Source organism: Anticarsia gemmatalis, chromosome 2, assembly GCF_050436995.1.
Source record: "Anticarsia gemmatalis isolate Benzon Research Colony breed Stoneville strain chromosome 2, ilAntGemm2 primary, whole genome shotgun sequence".
Lineage (NCBI taxonomy): Eukaryota > Metazoa > Arthropoda > Insecta > Lepidoptera > Erebidae > Anticarsia > Anticarsia gemmatalis.
In genome coordinates this window covers 947,001-972,059 of record NC_134746.1, presented here as the reverse complement: position 1 = coordinate 972,059, position 25,059 = coordinate 947,001, and the positions used below count along the sequence as shown (strand labels likewise).

Sequence of the window (25,059 nt, the reverse complement as noted above, 5' to 3'; positions counted from 1 at the left end):
TGACTCGTAGAAATTCTCAGTAAATTAAAGTGAGTTTGAATGAGGGTGCGCTGGAACGAAATAGAAGGGATTCATGCGTCCATTGTTCCAGAAAAAGTCGTTTGAGGAAACCCCGTTTTAATTTAATACCAACCGCATACATTACGCGTGCTCGCATAAAATTACACAGTGCCATTATAAAGCAATACGTATTCACAATAAGCCAACATACCCATAAATCCGTAACACAATAACAGAATTAACTGCGATTTATCGCCGTACGACGTTACGGAGGTACCGTTAACGAGGGCCGCGTCACGGCAGCTGAGAAATATTCGTCACTATTCGGCGTTCGTCGTGCTAACAATCGGCACGCGCCATTTTCATCCCTTTTCAGACGAGGCTGCGCGGGCAGGCATGCGCAGTGCCGCCGCCCCGTCAAACGCCGTCAGAGTAGCGGCGCGCCTTGCCGCACCGTGTTATAACCGCGCCCACGACAGTGCCGATACAAAAATTAACAATAATATTTTAAATTGTCCAACGTCCAATGCCGCGAGCGTTCGAAAATCGATCGTAAAAAAATTACGATTTTTACTGAAACACTTTTGCGCGCGATCGTATCTTCGCGTAGTGTATACGATTTCGAATTTGTAGTATAAGTGAGTTACTGTGTATGTAAAAGTGCAATGGAGTATGCCGGTTTTGTGTGTGTGTTAAGACTTTTGACGATTTTGTCGTTGATTGTACTAGGATTATCCGAATGGTAAGTACATGCTTGAGAAAAAGTGATAAATAATTACAATGATTATTAAGTAGATTCAAGTAAGAAGCGATTTAGTGAATCATGTTTTTATATTGTGGATTTATGAAGGTATGACACCGATATAAACTCGCGCTTCGGTGATAAAGATTCTACGAAAGAATTTTTACGATCCATAAATTTAATCATACCTCATACTGTGAGCCGCTTTTCGGAGATTTCACCGACGAAATTCGATATTTACGGTTCATTTACGAACATTTTCTGATAGAGTTAAATATTAATTTCATTTGGATGGACAACTTTGGGTCTCTTACATCTCATATTTCACCTCCTGTAATATAAAATGTTTAAAATTTTAGAGAGCCAAAATACACGTGTGCTTATAACCTACATTTTACTTACACCAAATCCAAATAACAAAGTACGTATAACAAACCATTTTAAAGCAAAAAAATTAAAACACGAACTCACAACCAATAAATTTCTTCGACAACTCTAATCCATAAACATTAATCATCCCTCGGAAGTTAATCAAGTTATTTGAAGTAAAACTAAAAGCAATTAAAGCATCGTCGTGTAAGATTAAGTGTTCAAACGTTAGAACTAGGGCGAGCTAGACTGTGACACTGAATTGTGTGTCGACACTGTGTTAGAATAGCTATTTGATATCTTACGATTAGACTTACTGTAGTACCGTGTGTGCACTGTAGTGTATAGTTGGAAAACGTGTTTGTGTATTCTAGACTCGTATTGGTATTAAGTGTTTAACTTTACACAATAAGAAGTAATGCGTAGGACGACGTTTATTGTAGTGATATGTCAAATATTTTCATATTTAATTGTCTTTAGTTTTCGTTTCATGAAATAGCTTACAAACCTATTGATGTACGCTAGTCATACTAGCAGGCTTCTGGATGAAAATTAATACTCAACCCAGGAATCAAATTTGTCACTCTCCGATCGAATTTCTACTTAAGATTTCTGATTGCATTAATGTTTCTGTGAAAGATAGGGGCTTGAATGCCTTTTGCTAAGGTATACGTAGGTACTAGTCTCGTCTTAATCGGTTCAGCTTTTTAGCTATAAAACGGTACAGACAGACATACAGTTACTTTTATATTTGTAATATTAATATGTATGGGAATACAAAAGGTACACATATCGTATTATAGCCTCTAAGCCGTACGTCACAAGAATAAGCCGTTTTGATCCTTACTAACGAACTAAATAGGTTGAAACCTATTAAGTGTAGGTAATTCGAACTAACAATCGGTCACCGATTACTTTAATCGTTTAGCTTCTAGTAACGTTTAAAGTATCAAGAATATACGGTTTCTTAAGTTTAGTTAGTATAGTACTAGTATCAAGATTGTTTAAGCCGTTTGAAGGACATTCATTGGGACCAATGGTTTGGTGTTTTAAGATCAAGCTGCTGGAAAAATTAAATTTAGCTTGAAAGTGGTTGTACTATGAGTGATATTAACAATAATAGGAATACATTTACTGCAGTATGGTTATTTTAGTTTAGTTACTTTAGTAATAGTATCAAGACTATTCAAGCTACTTGAAGGATATAAATGGGTATAGTCAAACTGTTTGAGGGATTTACATTTTTCTATACAATTATTAACCAATGAGTCTGTTACATTCTGGCTACTTTAGTAATAGTATCAAGATTGTTCAAGCCGTTTAAAGGATAGAGACGTAGTTTACTGTCGTTTGTTCCAAGTTATAAACAGAAATAAGAACACATAGGTCTGTTACGGTATAATTTAGTTAGTTGAGTGATGGTATCGAAACTGTTCAAGCCGTTCTAAGGACATTGATTGGGCTCAGTGGTTTTGAGGTGGTTCAAGCTTGAAGGATTAACGTTTAGCTCCACAATTTGGTTATACCATGACCGATGGAAACAATAATAGGAATAGGTCTACTACAGTAATGGACATTGGCTATTAGAAGATGTTAAGCTTACTGTTGTTTAGATATTAATACGAATTTTGAGGCTATAAAACTGTGTTAAGGTATGATAACTTTTAAACTTTCGCGTTGCATGTTTCTTACATAATAATACAAAGGTGTCAGCGCAAACATGTATAACTTAAAGATATTGAGAACTGAAAAAAGAGCAAAATTAAAAAAAGAAGAAAATAAAAGTACAAAAAAAGGGACAGGTATCCTGTTTTGACCTTTCTTAACAACAATGGTATAGATTTCGGTTGCAGTAGTAGATACTAAAATCAAGTTTACACTTTTGCACTGCCTTTAACAATTTACTTAACCATATGAAAAAAAGGAAGAAAAACAGACTGTAATATTCGTATGGCATTTTATAAAGCGTCGGTTTTTGAAAGCACCATGAATCTACGAAACGGGAAGGTATTCCTTACAAAGGGATTATGCAAGCCCACGGAAAATGGCGATAGCTTTTATGAGTGATGCGTTCCTTATGGGTTGACAAAAGATAACTTGAGGTTTAAGATTGTATGGGGATCGTCAAACTTTAGTAAGTGGCTTGTAAACCATGGTAACAATTCAAGTTTCGATTGTAACTAGCTTTTGTTTAGAATCTTTTTACAAAGTGATAACGATGGTTGAATGTATTTTGGAAAGGTAGTTATAATCTTTCAAATCTTTTCGTATTTAAAAATAAACACAGTTTTTGATTTATTTGTTTTTTGTTATCGAAAAGCTTTAACTTGATACTATATGATGTAACAATTTATATCAAATGCGTAATATTTTCTCAAACGTTAAAACGAATAAGTATTTTCGAATGTGCTGTGATTGAACTATAGAAACAGTTTAATATATTGTATTATCGATGACTATTTTGAGTCTGTACTAAAATGTATCCTAACCTTTTAAATTAAATTTTCAATCGCGTATAACACCCGTTGCATTATATTATTATTATTATAAGCGATTGAAAATTTGTACTAAAAGTATCAAAATAATTTGACCGTACTATTTTCCATACATAGCTCGATCTACAAAACCCATTACATTCCCTTCAGCGTTTGTCAAACAAATGATCTATTACTAGTAGATTACACCTCTATTTAGTTAGTAGATAGTGAGATAAGCACATAAATTATTCACATTACGTCACTCAATACACAAATTACGAGGCAGATAAACACTATACACTATTAATGTATTTGAGTTTGATTGAGTTATGGAAAGTTTTGTGTATGGACAAATATTATTAGTATGTTCACTTTCCAGTGTATTCTATCAAAATTTTGCGAGGAAATTAATATATGCTTTAATTTGAAAGTCGATTTGCGATTGATATTTGTTTAGTCGATAGTGTGAAAGCTAGATATTATTATATTTGTTGTCAGAATAGAATAATTTTCATGTTTATTGTTTGCAAATTCTTAAAGAATATGATAGCCATCACAATAACATATTGAATTTTAAACATACTATTGTCATAATGATATCAGGCTTTTATCTACTACAAGATTTTTATTTTAACGGTCGCATTGCTGGGCAATGATATCTTTTACGAGTGAAGGGTGGTGGTGCCTTGAGTCCACCACGCTAGAAGTGCACGTTGTGCGGTACAAAAAGATTTTTTTTTTACCTAATTGAAGTTAACTTTCTACAAAGTATACATAAAACTTCAAAGCTACAAGTCACCCGACACCTGCGAGTCAAATCGTCCGAATTCAAAATAACCGATTCGATTTCGTCACTTATTTGCGTTAAAAACGATACATCCGTTCCCGACAGTCCATTAGCAGTGCGACGACACGATAAGTGTCCCTATTCTCGGATACAGAGTGCTTTGTTGAAAGCCTTCAAAAAATTTTCCAAATTTATTTTTCGGCCAATATTTTTTTTTCTTAATAGGTTTTGAGGTTAAGTGGGTCAGGCTTATTGGAAGGAGTTTTGGTTGCGAATGTACTTCGTTTGAATGGTGGAAATGTGTCAAGTACTTTTTTGTGAGGATTGCATTTTTTTATCATTAGTAACTTTCGTCCAGCAACTCGGTAGAGAAACATTTACGCAAGGTTAATGGTTATCGCAGTACACAAAATCATAATTTAAAACATTTGTGGTCTGTAGGTTTATGCAACTGACGATAGCCTTTCCAACACAGATACTTTATAATGGATATACACAGAATGAAAATATAATCAAAATAAATTATGGATACTAAGTCTTTACTAGGTTGTTAAACAATACAGTACAGTATCAAAATCGTACATCCAAGTATACAAGTGTACAGTCTTTAACAAATATGTTTACACTATAATATTTTACACTTGAAAAATACAACTGATATACTTTCAAGCTTTAAAATATTGTAAACCATAGATAAACATTTTTTGTTACACGCAAGCAAGAGCTCTTTATTCTTAAAACGAAAACACTCAGATAACAAAATTATTTCAGTCGTACTGTTAAAATATTTTTAAACAAAGATACTAAGCTTCGTGTTAAATCAAAAAGAAAAAATATATTATACGTACTGAAAGCGTGACAAAGGTGATTTGCATTTTACTTAGGTATATGCAAATGTGGGTATGCTTTTGATTCTAGAATAAAAGAAATAGTGCTAATGGCTGAGTTTTTATTCGAGCTTTGTATTGAACACGAATAATAAAGTTTGCTTTGAAATATAGAGTAAGTGTAGTTTTATACACGAGTGTAATATTTCATAGCGTAATCGTTTTAAGAAATCGATGATAGACGTGTAGTGGTTAATATTGCTTATCACATTCCCTGAATTGACGTTACATAAGCCCCTAAAATTGTATGTCAATTTGTACTAATCATATATTTATGTGGTACTGCTTATGATTTTTCCTAATTGATAAAATGTATGGATCTATATGAAAGAACGGAACTTTGCAGGGATACTAGCACGTGGCGTACTTTGGCCTCTGCCTACCTTTACGGAAAAAAGCGTAATCAATCAATCCCAAATGCATAAAGCAAATCTCACAGGAATTGCATGCTCTCTTTCGTATCCAATCAACTAACCTAAGATCTTACAAATCCTCTCCACACTACATACCAATATAACATTCTCTAATCTCTTAAAAGGGTAGCCGATGTTTCATCGCAGAACAAAATAAAAAAAAACACACAAAGCATTTTCACATTTTAAGTTCAGGCGGTATTCGTACCTCTAAACGCACTGTAATTGTTTTGAACGAGAAACATGCGTCCCCAGCGAGTTGGCAACGCAAATAAAATTGTGTAAAAGCCTACAAAAAGTATCACTGGGGAGTTTTTTTAAAGACATTGCGCTCACGTCAATAGTCTGTTGTGTCATGAGTGAGTTATAGCGAGATCTAAATGGTTTGGCATTTGATGAAGACGAATTGCTAGTGTTAGAACATGAGAAATTTTATATAAGAATTTTTGTAATTTTGTAATTTTTGTTACTTGAAGGCGATTAATTGTTGACTTTATTTAATAAGCTTACTGATTTTTCATTTGGCAGATAGCTTTATAGACGAATAATTTTGACGTTTCGACTGATATGGATTAAGAATCGGTCAATTCGGCATTCATTCATTGAATCAAATCATTTATTAAAGGAATATCTTCTTCTACCAGTATATTTAAAAATGAATCACAAATATAATAAAGGAATCATCATCAAAATCAAATAAAATCGACCTATCCTTAGATTGCCGCAACTAATCTCACTTAACCTCTTGTCTTTCAATAAAGAAATATATACCAACGCCACAGGATATAAGAAATCTTATGCCCATATAATTAAGTGCTATAGTTCTACCAAAGCCAACAACAGGGCCTACAATAATATTGTTCCCAGTAATAAATTAGTTACCAACCAAGAAACTTCTCAAATAATATTATTATAGTTATTGTTGTTGCATAAAATGTTCAAATAACACTACGTACGGTAGACCATGAACCATTTTGTATCGTGAAGGGATCGCCAAAGAAAACAATTGGCTTTTAGTCCATTATTTTTTTGTTATCTTTAGGTTTTCTGACGTTTGGTGGGAAAAAACGTGTAGGTTATATAAAATGGGAACGTTTCCGAAAAATAGGGTCGGTAACTACATTTATTAGGATTCCCGATAGACCTAAATTATTTCGTGTTACTATTATTACGTGTAGCCTTGGTACCCTGATTTCTCGGAAGGGTGTTAGAAAACTTGTAGTTCTTGGTGACCTTCCTATAAGATGAAGAAAATACGTGATAAAAGAAACGTGTTGGTAGCTATATGGCATACTGTGACAATATGAAAAAAGGGTTAAAAATTGAATGAAATTTCACCATTTATGAACAGTCCGAAACAGCGTGTTCTCATGTCATTCCATTTGTAAGTTTATAGTTCTGTGAGGATATACTACTGAGATATTATTTGGCATAAGATTTACATTTTACACTGTTCATACATAAAATTATGCCTTTTTTCATAGGGGTAGGTAAAAGTCGAAAAACGCCACCTGATTCACAATTATTTTAAAAATAAAAAGATGGAAGTCATATCACACCAAAAACCACAGTAAAAAACTGAACAATATGTTCCTGCAATTGTCCTCTTGCTACTTTTTTATTCATTTTTATACATTCCTCTCTTTTGGTACCAGCACAAAACAGCATCAACAAACAAGACATTTGCTATTAAAGAAACAATCTTTGAAGTCAATGTGATAGCACATCACAAAGAAGATCCCTGGAACAGTGCAACGGCTAACTTTAAACGTAGCGATACAGTTCTTTGATTTACTTCACATAATAGTTTCTAGGAGCTTCGCTTGAAGTTTCAAAGTATTCTTACTTGTTTTTAAAGTAGAGGAAATCGAAATCTAAAATATGTAGAATTGTTTTGATGTAGAGAATATTGAAAACTGTTCTGAGCTTCTTTCAAGAGAATAACATGTTCTATTTGTCGTAAAGATTATGGCTTGTTCACAATTGACTTCGTTAATGGTCATATTCGATTCTCCGAATTTACTGTTTCATCAATTATATAATCATCCGTTTACCACATTTTAACTTCAGTACGAAACATTATAAATCGTCAGTATCAAGTCTAGTTCCGTGACCGTCATCAAATTGTATTTCATAGTCAGTAATTGATTCATCAGCATCTCAGTTTGGAGTGCCTGAGTGTCTGAGGCCCTCCCAGGAGGGTCGACAATGACGTAGAATTAATGGTCCCTCACCCCTTGTAATCCGTTTCTGCAGAATAAAAGTCGTCACGTCGAGTTTGATGTCCGTTGTCGAGATTTTGCTGTTCATCTTTATCTGCAATGCAACGTCATCGTTTTGTTGCTAACAACGGAATAATGTTTGCAACTCCATTGTTTTACCACTGGCAGATAAAAGGTGATTTTATCTTAAAGTATCAACTATTAAAGCTAGAATAGAATTCATAAATAGGAAAATATAAAAAAAAAATATCTTTGGCTTGCTGAAAACTATAATAGAATATGAATGTGCTAGACCAAAAGCGTTTGGTTTTATATAAATAGACAACAGCTCGACATAAATCTCACTTAACGTGTATTTGAACACATAACAATATCATCAAAGTAAAACAACAACATCATAAATTAAAATATTTCCCTAATATTATCACATTACTCCACATTTTGCGAGTGAACAACAAATAATGCCGCACAAAATAATTCCCCAACGTTATAACAAAAACATTTTAACGCTTAAAATACCATTTATAATATACATCTACACTTGACAATAGGCCGCTAGCAGGGCATGTGTGATATATCGTAGTACAATGTGGTACAGCCGTCCGATGCGGGATTAATCTGTTATCAGTAGCGCGCATAACGTTCAACATTATTAATATAATGCAGATTGAATAGGATTGCGACAGTATAAATCTAATTCTGTGTACATGACGCGTGGCATATTCCCAAGGGCAGTGCTGTGTTTCAAGGAAATTCGCGGAATACTTTGTCCTTGGGATTTCTGTCTTCGAAATCAGTTATAAGAGAGCTTTGCTGTGTGATTACTAAGTGGATAACAGGTCTTCTAAGAACTCACTTATTTTAAAATTTCACGCAAGTCCGGTACTTACGAACCGAGAGGTTACTTTGCATTTATTACGAGTATAATGCATCAAATTCAACATTAATCCGAATTTAATTGATTGGATCCTGGCATGATACAATTTGCCAACCCAAGTGTTGGTTTCGTAAAATAACATTAAAAATAAAGTAAAATGTTTAATTTGAAAAAGGAACTTATCCAGCAAATCTCACTCAAATATCTGAAATGTTTAGAACATTTTATCAATCTTTTTAGTGATGTCAAACCGTCTACTCCCGACCTAATCCATTACAGATTATATAAACCTTACATCAAAAAGCCAACAATCTTTCGCCAGTCACTATCATCCCTTTTTAATCCAATATGTAACACCCTAAAATTATTACCAAAATAATCTCCCGATTTTCCCCGTAGGGAGAAAAGCGTGACGGATTATAACCATTAATTTTATTATCTAACATCTAAGCAGCTTACATCCATCTACTGTGTACTTACTACTCAAATATTTATCACTCATAAAATGTTTGATTATATCTTAAAATTGACGTAAAAGCTTCTTGAAGTAAAGAGGCCTTGAAGTCTGGATAGGTTTATGTGTTGTTGTGATTAACTCTATTATGAAGTAGTAAGCTTAAACCTCGTTTCAGCTCTTTTGAATTTATATTTGAATATTATAATACACAATGTTGTTTACTTTGTCAGTAGTTCCCAAGAATCAGGAAAAATTTAATGACTTTTATACCTTTAAAGGAATTAACAAAAGTAGTTACTAAGGAAAATCAACAGTATTTCTTCAATCTTATTTAAAGTAAATAAACACTTTGTTGGCCGGTTAATCACGATAATTATTGTTTGAAAAATCGACTTAGAAATTTTGATTTATTGGGAAATATAAATGAGATTCATAAAAGAAGATGTACTTTTTCAATATCCGATAGTAAGTGATATCCTTTTGTAAAATATCAAAATATTTAATAATATTCGTATCTGAATTTGTCTCTCTCATCGTTCTGTCTCCACATAACTCCGTATTACTTCCTAAACTAACCACACAAGTGATGAAACGTTCTAGTCCAATCAAGGCACGTGACACGTTTAGAGCTGCGGCTTATGGCTATGAATAGAAACTCTCATATATCTTCTCGAGAGCATGAATTTAGAATACCGCTACATATAAAATTGTATCATAAAAGATTTGCTTAAGCTTTTTTTAGCTCAAAATATTATCTTTTTTTTTCAATATTAGGGAGAAACGATTACAAATTGGAATACACTATTATCATGGAAACATTATAAAGGATTATTGACAGTAACAAACAGTCACAGAACAATTTAGTCCAGAGACTTCGATGAGAGTGGCACAGAGCTGAGATGATACACAAATTAAAATCTGAAGGTTCTGGCGAAACTAAGTCCTTTGTCACTTACGCTATTTGCATTTTTGACTTAAGGACTAAGTCAAAAATGCAAATAACGTCACAATAAAATGTGTAAATACTACAAGACGGTAAAAATATAGGAAACAAAGGTTGTACCTAAGCTGCTAAATCCTTGAGTTTTAGTCTAATCCTTTATCTCAAGATAAAAGAGATATGTCTTGGTATAGCTTTGATATGTCCCTGGTATTCTCCCCACCTCGTCCAATTACAGGTCTGACCAAATCATCCCTGGTTGTTAATATTAAGACACGTAATCTGGTTATTGTGTGAGATATTACCGACGAATGTGCGGTCCATTTCAACTATTACATGTGTAATAGGATTACTTGTCGTAATTGAAATGTGGGCAGCCATAATATACAATGGAGCGGATGTGAATTTTGAGTGACTAGGCGGAGTGCAGGCTTCTAAGTATCACTTAGCCTCATATTATTATAACACTTCTTCCGTTTTCTCAACATTTCCTTTCACTGCTCTGCTCCTATTGATTGTAGCGTAATGAAAAGTATACTATAACCATGAATTACTGTACCAAGTCCCCCAAGTTCCCCGATACAGGCTGCGCCCCGATACAGGCTGCGCCTAGTGGGGTTGTCGTAGATATAAACATAATTTTGTAATACTGGACTGGTAATTAATGATAAATGAAGTTTCGTAACAATCCGTCAAGTGAATTTGTTTCTATAAAGAATACACAGACAGACAGACAAACAGACAAAAATTTTACTTATTGCATTTTTGGCATCAGTATCGATCACTTTTCAACCCTGATAGTTATTTTAAAATAATATTAAATTTAATGTACAGCATACTCTCTACAGATTTATAATAAGTATAGATTAATACTATGTTAAGAAAATTCGTGACAAATGTATTTTTTACTTTAGCTATAGTAATGACAGTTAATTTCTAGAGTGTCCCTCTAGGAATAAAATGTGGTCATATCATATATTGTTTGCAGTACAAATTAATTCAGATATGTATTTTGAAAACATTAGCAATTGGATTTTATATCTTACTTTCCCCTTGATCTTACAGACAGGTTCAAATAGGAATACATAACATTTTGATGAAAGAGTAATCATTATTTGCTCCGTTGTTAGGGAGTAGGGACCCACACTCATAAGGTTGTGCAATGTTAATTGTGTTATTCGATATTTTAGGTACATTTTAGTGAAACTTAACTGCCTACATAAATTATTTTATTAGTTTGAAGTGCTGTGTGGTACTAAGAATTTTCTAGCTACAACTAGTAAATAAAAACGATTTCAAAGAATTTCCCTAACATAGCTGTAATTTGGTTGTGAAAATGTACTATTATTTGTACGACGTGATCGCAATGTAAAAGCAAAAAATAGCAATTTACTTATCACAAGGAAATTGTGTGACTTGATTCTGAGAAATTCAGTATTAATTACTAACTTAATATGTATTCAAGTGAGAGTCTTAGAGAGAACTGACATTCATACATGTATTATATGAATATATAGACAGAAACACATTTTCTGGGAATCATATCAATAATACAGTGATTGTATTTTCGAAGGACAACGACAAAGTTAAGAATATAATTCCTCGCATCATAACAATTTTACTTTAGTTACAAATTACTTCTGCAATAGGTATAAAAGTAGCTACATCTGGATAAATTGCATTTATTTCAGTTTTACAAGTTTTAGGTAAGTGTCGGTTAACTTAACAAACGAAAATATTGACCAAGGTTTTCATACATTTGCTCTGTGTGTTCGGGAAATATCTATTGGATAAGTTATCAGACACTGAAATATAAGCCATAAAATCAGCTCTTCATTTAAATCACTACTTTTTTGTAAACAGAATAAAACACCTTTTCACTTGCTCTAGTACCATGGAAACATCTTTTTTGTGAAATACCTTACATTTCATCCGGTATGATAAATTATTCTCAAACTGCTGATTCACTCTAGATATACGTTTTACGCCTATACGAACATTCACTGTCATTCTTATTTTGCACATATCACTTTGCATCCGTGATATAGATAGGCATTATTCTATCTACAACAAAAAAAAACAAAATCACACATTTTTAAAGAATACGGTTCTGTGTCGCGAGAAACCGACAAAGAGTTCATAAGAATGACTAACGCAAATGTGATTATTTTCTGTTCTTCTTCGTATGATAATGTATGGTCAACCTAGTGTCAAAGTTGTTCAAACCGCCCAAAGGCTTTTGACGTGGTTTCACGAATTTTAATTGGCAACAACCGGGACCGACTTCGATTTGCGTGCCCTCCGAAACACGGAGACGCCCAGTTCAAATACCACTATGCGATCACCTATCTATGGAATGACCGCGCCAAGGTTTGCTTAACCCACAGATCGTTTACCGACCGGTGAGCGCCACTGGCTATAGTCACCTCAATTGAATATATTTTCTGTTTCTCTGGTATATTAGAAGTAATCAAACAATTCAAGGAGAAACTGAAATTTTCTTTGTCGTCACAGAATGGATCTTGACTTTGTATCTTTCTACTACGTAAAGATTTCTCAATTGTTTTACCAATAGTCCAGCATCCCTTCATCCTCATCTCGGTCCATCCAACCTACATCTTCGGTAACTATATTATCTGTCTCGAGGGCCACTTATACATTACTGTAATTAATTAGCCCACTGTATAATGGAGGGTTTAATTCATTCAGAGTTAATTACGTATCGCTTTTGTGTCTATGTTTAGGTATTACTTAATTACTTCGGCCTGCTAAGGGTCGCTATGGGAGTTTAAGTTGGCATTGACGGAGCTCGACTCAGTGACTCGATAAGTCTGGCTTTAGAACTAAATCCGGTTTTAACAAATTTCGTGAAAGTTGAGAAAGGTTAACAAATAGATGTAGTTAAAAAAATAACACTTTAGCGAATAACAGAAACAAAAAAACATTCTAATATTTTTCAAAAATAAGTAGTAAAATCTGGTAGAAAAAATAAACAATAAAATTATGCAAATTTAACTTCTAGGTCAGCTCAAAAATGCAAAGTAAATAATTTTAGAAAAGTATTATTTGTATTAGTAAATATGCTAGCAAAAGATCATATTAACAATATTACCACCAACAGTTTCTTAACGTGCCTATTATCCTTAAATACCCACATTACACACACTTAATTTAGACAACAATACCCCGAAATATTCCGCAACATTATATCAATGTCACCTCCACAAACCCAACTGACCTACGTCAAACAAGATCATACAACGCTGTTATTTCACGCCCTACCGAAGACACAATAAAATAAAAGAAAAATAAAACAATTGTCAAAGGCGACGACCTAAAAATAATAGTGTTAGACCCTCGAAATCCAGTTAAGAATACAAATCTTTCGCTCCAACGGTTCATCAGACAGGTTTAATCAAATACTTCAATCGTTATAACGGTCTAAATTCAGGTTCAACGTAAATGTAATTGTTTTACGGCTGGACAGTGAAAAGTTTGTTTTAGAAATAAATAAGACAGCTATCGTTGGTTGTGTAGGAGGTAGATTTCTATAGACATTTGTTATAAATATCTAGTAAGGAGACATTTTTGTCTTCATTGTAATAGCTGTTTTGAAATACATCACGAATAATTTTGCAATCAGCGGTAAGGTAATTAAATTGTTTCTCTCCTTTTTAAATAAATGTTAAATTATCTAATATTCTTTCAAATATCAACCACTATACAATTTTTACGCTTGAACTTTCACCTAAAGTTAAAGATTGCAAAGAACTTAAACTTGTATAAGAATGCATAAAAATATTTTCCTTAAATAAAATTCCAGTAACGTCAAACACTATGAAGTCGTACTCAAATCCAATACCTACGACACCTAAAACAAAGCGGCAGTTAGACATCCAATAGCTTTTCAATGTTTTCCTATTCTCCAAAAGCCGTTTGCAGACGCTGCTTTAAACGCTACGTTTCGAACCGAAATTGTGGCCTAAATCGAATTCCAATTGACGTTTTCTATGTCCTCAACGTGAGATGAAACAGCTCTCAATAGCAGCTAAAGTAACGCGATTAAGTTGTTTTCTAGGATTGCAATAAGACTTGTTAATGAAGAAATAAGAACATTGTTTTATTGGATGCAAGGCTAAGTAGAATTTATTGTTTAATCTTCGTTGATTGGTTTGCTGTGGGTTGGATCAAGAATGAAATATTTGCTGTGAACGATCTTGAAAGAATAAGTTTGTAGTAAATTAGGTACTAAGGTTTAATTAAGTTTTTGCTCTACTCGTAATAGCAGCAAGTTGGTTGCTGCTATTTACCACTTTATTCCTATTAAAAAATCACTATTACACCTTTGTCACAGTGTTCGGTAGCGCAATCCTATTAATTCGGTGCTATTGAATCCCGAAAGTTTGACATTTTAAATGTACTTCAAAAATCATTTCTATGGCATCCGCTAGAGGCGCTGATCACATTTTGTTTTGTTTTTTTGCTGGTTGATAGTGGTGGAGAATCGCGGTACAATAAATAGATATCGTTATCATAATTCTCACTATCGACTGAACAACGTAAGCATCTCACTAATATGACCAGTCATATCTATTTTCTAACATTCCGTGACACAAAATCTATTCATATTACCAACTTCATCTCTCAAAACAAGATATTTTTTCCCACCATTTCTATAAGAAGACAAAAACAGTAAACTACAAACCTAATAAGATTATGAAGAACAAAGAACGTAAATAGTCAGCTACTTACGACATTTTCCATAATGGTTTATCGAGCGTAAGCGGAAAGATGCACATGAAATATTACTGGCGCAAAATAAAAAGGGACTTTTTTTACTTCAGCTTATAGCCAACGTTGTTTAAGTCCTTGAGATGATTAAGTCTGATATTTTGTAATTATTTCCGCATTTTTCTAGTAGAAATGTAGTGTTGTAATTCGGCCGTCTTTACGTTTTGGTTCAGACTGGGAGGCTTTTGTGTATTTCTGTTGACAACTGTCTGATACCCGCGATTCTATATGTCGTTCTTGGTTAAACTAACTATGATTAATTATATACTTCCTCAAAAATACTGCAGAGTGACTTTCAAACTGACATACATTAGTACCTCGATTCTGTACCACTATCGACTACCGACAACCGGCTAGCTACCGAAATTTTGACATTTAGAATGTACTGCCAAAATGTTTCCTACGACACCCGCCAGAGGCGCTGATCAGTATTTCATATAAAATTTCTCGATGACAGGTCGGTTGTCATCGAGAAATTTTATATGAAATACTAAAAATAACGTGTAAAAATCGACACTTACCTTGTACAATTTTTTTATCAAAATTTCAAAAGGACAAAACATTGGGTAACATTCACTTGTTTTTTATCCTGTCATAGATTAAAACTCAATAACCTCCAACACTAGATAACAAGTTGATGTTTTATACCTTGACAGTTGATATTAATAACTATGAATGAATAGCTTTATTGCCAACGTAACTACTGATCATGATAAATTGTAGTAGGATTACTAGGTCGGACTGTATAAAAGGTTTCTTTGTAAGGAAATTCCTAGTAGTAGTCTAGTTAGGCATTATATTGAAGGTTTCTTTTGGATTACGTCTTCGTATAACATTATTTTGATTAGTTTTTAAGGAAAGAAAGAATTTAATATTATTAAGGTCTGCGAATAAACAGCAATGAGAATCGTTGCCTCATATTATTTTGTACAAAAATAACTTTTCTACGATGATCTGCTCATTTAATAATAATAATACAATCTCATTTGGACATGTTTAATTTCTTTATCAGAGTATTATTTATCAGCCTGCCGAAAATATAATCAATTTTATATTCGTGTTTTGCTTCATAGATACTCATGGTTTTAATATTTTTAGAAGAAAATACAAATATCTTTGTTAATCTCCGGTTTCAAACAAATATGGATGTAATCCCCATAGTATAGTTTCAGATGTAATAATACTTACTAACCAAGTCCTTGCTTGTAACGTAAGTGATAAGATTAGAAACGATGTCATAAAACTGTTTAATGTTAACTAGACAACAAGAACAAAAAGAATCTTCCATCTTGAACCCAATTCTTCCCAGCTCTCAACCACGTACGAAGCTAACCACAATGATTCTACTTTCATTCAAGCGCAAATTTCGCGAACTAATGAATAATTCATGCGGGCATAAGGTACATTTAGAGCCAGAGGGGAATTACCCCTATCTATTGTTAAAATACTCCAGGGTATTGAAAATGTAGGAGAAATATTTTGCATATTCGAAGCTGATATGGAATCAAGGAACACGTGGTTTTGTGACTAGCCTAAGGATCGTTCTTTGTTTTGCCCTGTTATTGAAGGTCATTGATCCTATCCCGGTGAATGGTAAACGTGATTGAATACAACCTTTTAAATAAGCAATGACCAAGGGATCTCTGAAATTACAGTATTTGTTCTGCAGGATTCTTTTGTTTGTAAATTCGGGAATGTTTACTTTATTTGTTTTCTCTAGCTATTGTTTGCAAGAACTTTTCTTTGTCTTGCGTGCGTTTTGCCTTTGTTTGATTTGATTCTGGATCTTCAATTATCTCTGCCCACAATTTCAATAACTTAATTTGACACTTTTATTATATTTCTATGGTCTGGACCTTGACATGATATCCCCAAACTGTAGCAATGCGATGTACTAACGTGCAGTTAGTCTTAGTACGACAGCCACCAAAACAGGCTTCTCCATTTCGCCCGTGAAATATAGCCCAATACCAAACTGAATCGGTACCGTAACCTCTTAAGTGCCCTAATGCCAAAGACTCAAAATAGGCCAAAGCGGTATTCACGTAAAGACGTTAATTGCTTAGCAGTAAACATTTAGTCTAGGCTTCAAGAACGGAATAAAAACTAAGGCTAAGAAAATAAAAGTAAAATAGGTCATGAAAGAATTTAGGTTAATTGTTATAATTTAAAAAATCTTGTTAAGCAAATTACTAATTATAATAGAATGAGTTTTAGTGTTAGTTCGCTTAACTGGTTTTACGCAAATACTGGCAACTTTCAGTTTTGAAATAGAAAGGACTGTTTTAGTTGTAATAGTTTTATATTTATCTTTATTTCCACCTAGACTGGAGTCTGTTTGACTAAGTTGTTAAATATTTTAAAACCAGTAATTAAAGTACCACGAAGTTACTCTTTTTAATCCAGATTTATAATTCTGGATAAAATTATAAATAGCATGACTGTCATTTTTTAATTACACGTTGGAGTTTAAGATTAGAATACTCTTAGACCATAACTTTGTCTCCAAATGAATGTGTGTACAATTGTACATACTCAATATTACACAGTATACATTGAATTTATTTTGGAATTTTGCATTAGGTTCATACACCTCTGCCTACACCTTCGTGTATAACACCATTCATATTATGTATGTGTGTATTTGGAATTTTATAAATTCTCTGACGACGAATGACTTTTGAAATAGTAATACAGATTTTACCTCATCTTATATTTGATGCGTAGTATATCGTCTTAATTGAATTCATCCACCGCTGCATTCTCAATACACACATCGTATTCACATCAACTCCACTTATCATTAGCTGCCAGTCGTTAAGCCAAGTTTCTACTTCCATTGTTTCACTACCCGATGGTAAACAATCAGCATTGAATGCAACTGACATTACATACAAACATACAAACAATAGTACTAATCAAAATCTAATTAATGAACAGGGACATTGATGTTCATTCAGCTGATGTAATCCCTGAATCTCATTAAACAAGGGATCTGGTGGACCCGGTATTGTGTTATGTGATTGATGTAATTGGTTGTATAGGTAGGGTAATAATTACTTATGTTATTAAAGAAGACTGTTTAGACATGTTTGTAAGTTGGTGTTATAATTGTGCTAGAGTATTTTTCCTTTAATTCTTTAAATACAGTGACAGACAATCAATTAGACGGGGAAATCTTCATAGACTTTCCCAAAATTATGTTAAAAACTTAAATCTGATATTGTTAGCTTTTTGATGTGTGCCACTGCCGTTTTAAATGGACCAAATTCTAAATTATAACTAAAAATTAGTATGTAGCCTAGACGATAATAATATATCAAAACATTAATACTTTTATAGAGCACTAAACATACAGAAAAATATCAGTCAATCCAGAATCCTGGATTTTTCTAAAGTGCTCTTAGACCACGAAAGTCACTTAAACAGCACTCGCCATTAATTCCAGATGGAAATAAAATATAATAACGAACCCATAGAAACGTCGTTATCGTATGTAATATATATTAAGTTTCTCGTACCAACGGGAAACCGTTATGGAAACAGTTTCGATAAAGCTGAAAATTATTTTTTGGAAGGAAAATAAGCTGTAACGTCGAGATATATTGTAATAACTGCACATGCTTTTAGTGATACACGTTTTATTGCTGTCCTTATTTTTATATTTGTATAAATAAGATACAAAGATGTGCTTTGTGGTTATATAATAATATGTTATGTTCTTATAGTTTTGGTTGAATTTTACGTCTGTTAGTTTTTTTTTGTACAAGACTAGATCTTAAAAGAAAAAATGGCCTTCAAGTATTGTTCAAGCTGCCAGGAACCTACTTCAAAATTTAGTTAGGTTACTATTGTAAGGCTGAATACTTTGATATTGCCTGTAATCAAAATCAAAACAGCGTTACGAGATTGTATTCCACACGGCCCTGACGTCTAGCGCCATGATAAACAGTGTAACGAAAATAAGTTTCATGCATTAATACTTACGCCACAACATTTTACATAACCTAATCTCAACCAAGAATTTATAACCGTATTTCGCAAGAAACCAAATCCCAACTACAATCAATTAGCTGAAGTTGTCACAAATTCAAATTACAGATATCTGTTAGTCCTTGGGGCCGAGCAATAAGGCTTCCATTTCCTCAATATATATCAACTAACGAGATAGTTTCAGCTGACGGGGGAACGCACAGCCATGAAATTACTTCTCCTAGATTTATGGCCTTAAAATAGTTTGGTGGTGCAAAGTTTTTGTTTATTGTTGTGGATTATGGAGGGTATGACTTTCTGTTCTGACTTTATGGTCTTTTCAAAGTCGTAAATGAAATCTACTTTGCAGATATCTGAAGGAACTCAACGGGTTTACTTGAATTTTTATCATTTTTTGGTGTTTCAAAGATGTTATACATATCACGTTTGTTAACAAAGGTGTAGGCACAGGTATATGAAATACTCCTGCGTTATGCCATTAACAATAAGACCCATAGGGAGCGAGCATATAGGTATTGAACACATTGCCAAACTTCGGGCTACCATTGAGAATAGTCTAATATAAATAAGTAATTATATCGACCTCGGGATGTCATGGTCAGTATATAGTCTTTTAAATCGAGACTTCTTTAAATGCTAATAAGAGTAATAGACGGTTTGACACAATATTGATCACTAATAATTATGCATAAAACAAAACATTGCTCCATCAGTAAAATCCTCAATATCGCATTATTGGTGATGCATTTTTAAATCAATTATTTCTTGCAATTTCCTTTGACTACCGCTTATTTCATTCGATTTACATACTAATGCTATCAGTGTTTTTTTCAAAACATTACCATCTATTGCATTTGTCGGTTCATTGTCTTTCTTTCTGTCCCCCAAATTGATATTTAAAACATCTAATTTGGCAAAGGGATTCCCTATGAATTTGGGTTTTAAAAGCACTTAACTTCACTTTATCATGGTCTCCATAAGTTTTTATGAAGCGAACAATTTGCTTAATGTACTAGTCGATCGTATACTTTGAACGCAAGTGTAATTTTATTTATTGAGAAGTTTCTTTTGATGGGGATAATGCAGTGTGGGATTCGGATTATGTAATAAAATTATGGTTAATGGTGTTTGCGTCTTAGTATTTATTAAATATATATATATATGTATATCTGCTGTAGGGAGCTATTGAGAATTGCAGTATCTTATCTCCCTGTTTGGTGGCACTAAAAACTGCTTTTAATACATATTTGCAAACTGTTCATAACCTTAAACATCAACGCCCTCAAAACCTAGACACTAATTCAACTTCAAAACAACCTACATATCACCTCTCTAATATTCCAACAATGAAGACAAACAACAAAACACATCCCATTTTTGCCCCAACCAGCTAATCTTGTAAGCCGGAACAAATTCCTGAAAATACCTTGAGAACAAAGACATTCCCAGAATAACTGGCCCCACGTAAATTCTAACACGATGTAACTCTTCATATATTATAAAGGTACGTTGAAAATGTCTAATATATTACTTGGAAACGTGAATTGTGAAAGATCGTTACTGTTATGGCGTAGGGCGGAAATGTGGGTAGATGAATATTTTTTATGTGGTTTGTTACACACCAATCTTCGTTTGAATCCAAATGTGTGTAGTTGCACATAAAAATGTTGTAACGCATTTAAAATGTTGTTTATTTTACAGTTGCTTTTGTTTCAATGAAAATTATCTGGTCACTAAATGTACATTTATGACCTGAATCAATATTTGAATTACAAGACTAGACTACTAACTAACATCACGTCTGTATGTTATTACCCGAAAGCGTAGGCAAAGGTGTACATTTTGTACATTCTCATTTCGACTCGATATCTACAAGTTAATATATATTTCATTTCTATTAATAAAGACATTGCGAGAAAACATTATTACACTAACAAGAGACGTAACAAGCATGCAGTTATCTGAACTGCGTATATCTATCGTGTCTACGAATGTTCATTGTTACCGTTTATATCATACGATGCTTATTCCTTTGTTACTGAAAGCTATTGTCTTAGAAATACGGTTAATTTATTCAAGACTTGCATGTTGTTGATGAGTTCGATTGCCGTGTTGGGCAGTTTTAATATTTTTTAAGGAACAATATTTTGGATAAAGGATTATTTTTAGCTTTGATATGGAATTTTGAAAATGAAAGCTAATTCCCATCATATAATTTACAGGAAACCCTTTCGAAACAGAAAGGAACTCGGTATGTGTAATGTGGTCATCCATCCACTGGCCAATCTCGGCAAGCGTAGCTTAACTTGAGACATCGGTCCGCGTAGCTGTTGTTACTTAGAGACGAGCTCCTTATAAGTAAAAGTACATTTATAAAAGTACATTTTACATATCCAATACTGATTTTACGTAGCGTAATTGCAGTCAGTTATTACTCTCATAATATTTCGAGAACCAAATCTACTACGAACTGCCACAATTAATGTGCCAACTATATAAAAAAACAAAAAGCACCGGCCTTGAAAAACGTAGGTACCATAAAGCAATATCCTCTAAAAGGCAATCCATAATTTTATAACAGGCCATATAATAAAACTCTAAAGACTTTATAATATAACGACGAAAAAATTCAGCAAGTACCGTTACTAAGCACCGTTATTCTTAAAGCCTATCTCACGAAGACATTAATAGGCGATCACTTAGCAAAGTTTACCGAGTTCCCTAAAATAACTGTGGAAATTTTGAACGATAACAGATTAGCAACGAAACCTTATCAAGTGGCGAGAAAAGATTTCAAATAATTTAAATATATATATCAGCTTAGCCTTTCTTCCAAGCTATGTTGGAGTCGGCTTCCAGTCTCACCGGATGTAGCTGAATACCAGTGTTTTACATCGGGCAACTGCCTAACTGACCTCCACAGTCCTGTTACCTGGGTTGTAACACGATACCCTAGCCGGTAAGACTGGTTGCCAGATTCAAGCTTCTGACAGCCGGGACCAACAATTTAACGTGTCTTCCAAAACTCAGAGGAAATCGATATGCATAAGATGTCACCCGTCCACAAAACAACCTCGGCAAGCGCAGCTTCACTTCAAAGATCGATCCACGGGGTTTTTGTTAACTAAGCCACGAGCTCCTCAGAGCTCCCTAAAATAGCTGTGGAAATTTTGAACTATAGCAGATTAGCAATGAAACCTTATCAAATGGTGAGGAAAGATTTCAAATAATTTAAATACAATGTTTATTAAGATAGCAGGTTTATCTTATGAATTTAGTTCTGCTCGGTGATAAAATATTGGACTTATCTGGATGATAACAGCCCGCATTTTAGTAGGCTTAAGTTTTACTTTCGAAGTTTTGAATAAGTTGCGAACTGTAGATAGCATTGAAAATTTTAGACCAAACTTTATGTCAACTTAATTTTCTATTGGTCGGTGATAAATGGTGTCAAGTTAAAGATCTTTATTTGAAGTAAATACTACTGTTCTTCGAAAAATCAACGATTTAAGATTGACTTAATTGATTGGGAACCTCACCGCTCAGAATGTATTTTTTTGAAATTATAACATACGATCTGCCGACTAGAAGTGGACTACAGACAGGTCCAGTACTAGTGCTAGACTTAGAAAATAATATAAAAACATTTAAGTAATTTCCCTGATCATTACAATAAAGAATTACGGTAGTAAACCGCGTGCTCTATCGAATTAAAGGCTACAAAAAAACTAAATGGAAACTAATGACCAAATAACACAACAAAATTCAACCTTTAATTGAATAGCATGAAGAAGCAAGCGATAAAAACGACCACACCACTTCATCACTGCCAACTGAGAAATAAAAGTAAAACGTCACTATGACTGGCCGTTACGAAAACAGCGGTGCCAACCTAAAAATATCAGAAAAGGAAAACCTTTTGGGCTTAATAAAATACTCTTGGACGTGCAATGTTTGGAAGATATTGTCCGACAAAATTAAATTTTCGTTTTCTTCGCGAAAACTGACCGAGGTGGAGCGAAATAGATTTTTGCTTGAAACCTGACTTTGTGTCAAATGAAACTAGTATGAAGGTGTGCAAACGATTTTAATATTTTGATTGTGTATATCTTTTTGAACTATCCATTTCCTCATCTTTTAATTCGGTTATATGTATTTTTACCAAGTTCGTTTTGCATGCGAATCGAACTTGGTAAAAAGTTGCCAATCTTGTGTTTTCAATGAACACTGTTTTTAATCCCATGTTTCCTTCGATGTTGATTTTGGCATTACAAAAGTAAAAATTAATCAATTTATAATGTGAAATCTAATGATAACGTCAATTTAAAAAAAAAGTACGAAATTCAAAATACAGCTAGAAAAAAATGGATATCTTCGAATTTTGTAGAAATCATTGCTGAAATAAAAAAAAACACATAATATTACCCCAGAAAATGACATCAAATACAAAACTCCAAATAATTTAATTCCAAAACAAGGACTCTCAATGTAGTCTCCAAGTTAAAGTTGTCGAAGTTGTTCTCTATCGTAGAGCATAATTCCGTCCAACTGTTACATCGTTGCGTCCAGTTATGTCCCAAGATATTGTTCTTGCTATGAACTTGCCTTTATTAACTTACAGAACAAAGATTTATTTTGAGATTAAGTTTTTGTTGTTACAATGTTGCTTGATATTTCTCTCTTGAAAGAATTGCAGATAAAAAAACAAACAAATTGTGTCTGTCTCTGTAATCCAGTCCTAGAACTAGTTTCTGACTACTGATAGCAAGGTCCAAGATTCAATTCTTTGATCGAGAGAGAATTAAAGCGAACTATTTCTGTTAAATAAATCTGTTATCTTCAAAACATTTTGTATGACTACATTTTGAAGGTTACGTCATTTAATCCTTTTGATATATTAGATGTAGTAATCCGGAGCTTAATAGACCACTCGCTTAGTTATAAATTCTATAAAAAAATACAAAATACACACATCAAAAAATTACTCCACACTTACTAATATGAATGACAATCAAATTCAACAATTCTTGCCAACAAAACACTACCTTTAATAACCCACCATACGTCATAAAACGTCATCACATTCTCCCCACTTAAACCCTAATACCCTAGAACGAAAGTACCAATACACTTTATATTTATAACAAAAAGTAAACAAAGTCTTGACTCAATAAGAGCGCCGCCATTGTTCGGACAACGTCTCGCCAAGTTATTGTGAAGTTGAAATTATTTGCTCTTTCAAGACTTGAAAGTATTGCATTTATGAAATGTGTCTTCGAACTTTGAATCTAGAATAATGATTGTTTCTCCTTTAGTGCTAAGTGTTTTTTATTTGTTTTGTTATTGGTTATAGTTGTTTTGACTTTCATATATTATGGTCAATGGTCAAGTTGTTTAAGACCTTGCTCTTATGGCTACATAATCGTTTTCCAGATTATTATTTAATATACTACTACATGAATGCGAGAGTTTCAAAAAAATATTATATTAATGATGTTTGTTACTCTTTCACGAAAAATATTAATGAACAAATTTTAATAAAATTTGAAACAAAGAAAGTTTATAGCCCAGATGATCACAAGATTCTTTTTACGTAGTAGAAGGTAGTTTTTGATATAAATTTTAATAAACTATTATCAAGAATACTAAGCTTGTTAAACAAAAAAACGTTTTGAGAATCGCAATGATATGTGAAAATTAGTTTTATTTTTTAGTTACTCATTCAACAGAAGCAATATAAATTATCACCAATCAATCAAATTTTAATTCCGAAATTAAATCAAAATTGATCATTGCCAGTTGGGAAATGATCAATTTTGATTTTAGTTACTACTGTTCCATTCAAACGTTAATCGCTTAAACACCTTAAATAAACGAATAATAATGAGTGAAGTGTAAAATTTGAATCCGGATTGCAAGTTCAATATCCGTACAAGATAAATATTAAAACGATCTCCAGTCAGAATGTTTTCAAACAAACAGCGGGAACAATTCGCAGATACGCTATTTGGATAACGTTTTAAACGAACTAGGAACATACGGCATAGAATATTTTTCGCAATAACATTTTTGTGTGTTCTATAAATATACTATACAAATGAATG

At 33.2% G+C, this 25,059-nt stretch overlaps 1 protein-coding gene across 2 annotated transcripts in view; it reads left to right on the top strand.

Moving 5' to 3' along the window:
- Window positions 1–325: 325 nt before the first annotated feature.
- Window positions 326–25,059, top strand: part of Nlg3 (Neuroligin 3) — a 117,017-nt gene continuing 92,283 nt past the window's right edge. Inside the window, exon 1 of one of the 2 annotated variants that reach the window (XM_076123780.1) lies at window positions 326–742. The gene's annotated coding sequence lies outside the window, so the exon portion shown is untranslated. The remainder of the gene's footprint in view (window positions 743–25,059) is intronic. The other variant, XM_076123770.1, reaches the window with a different exon arrangement.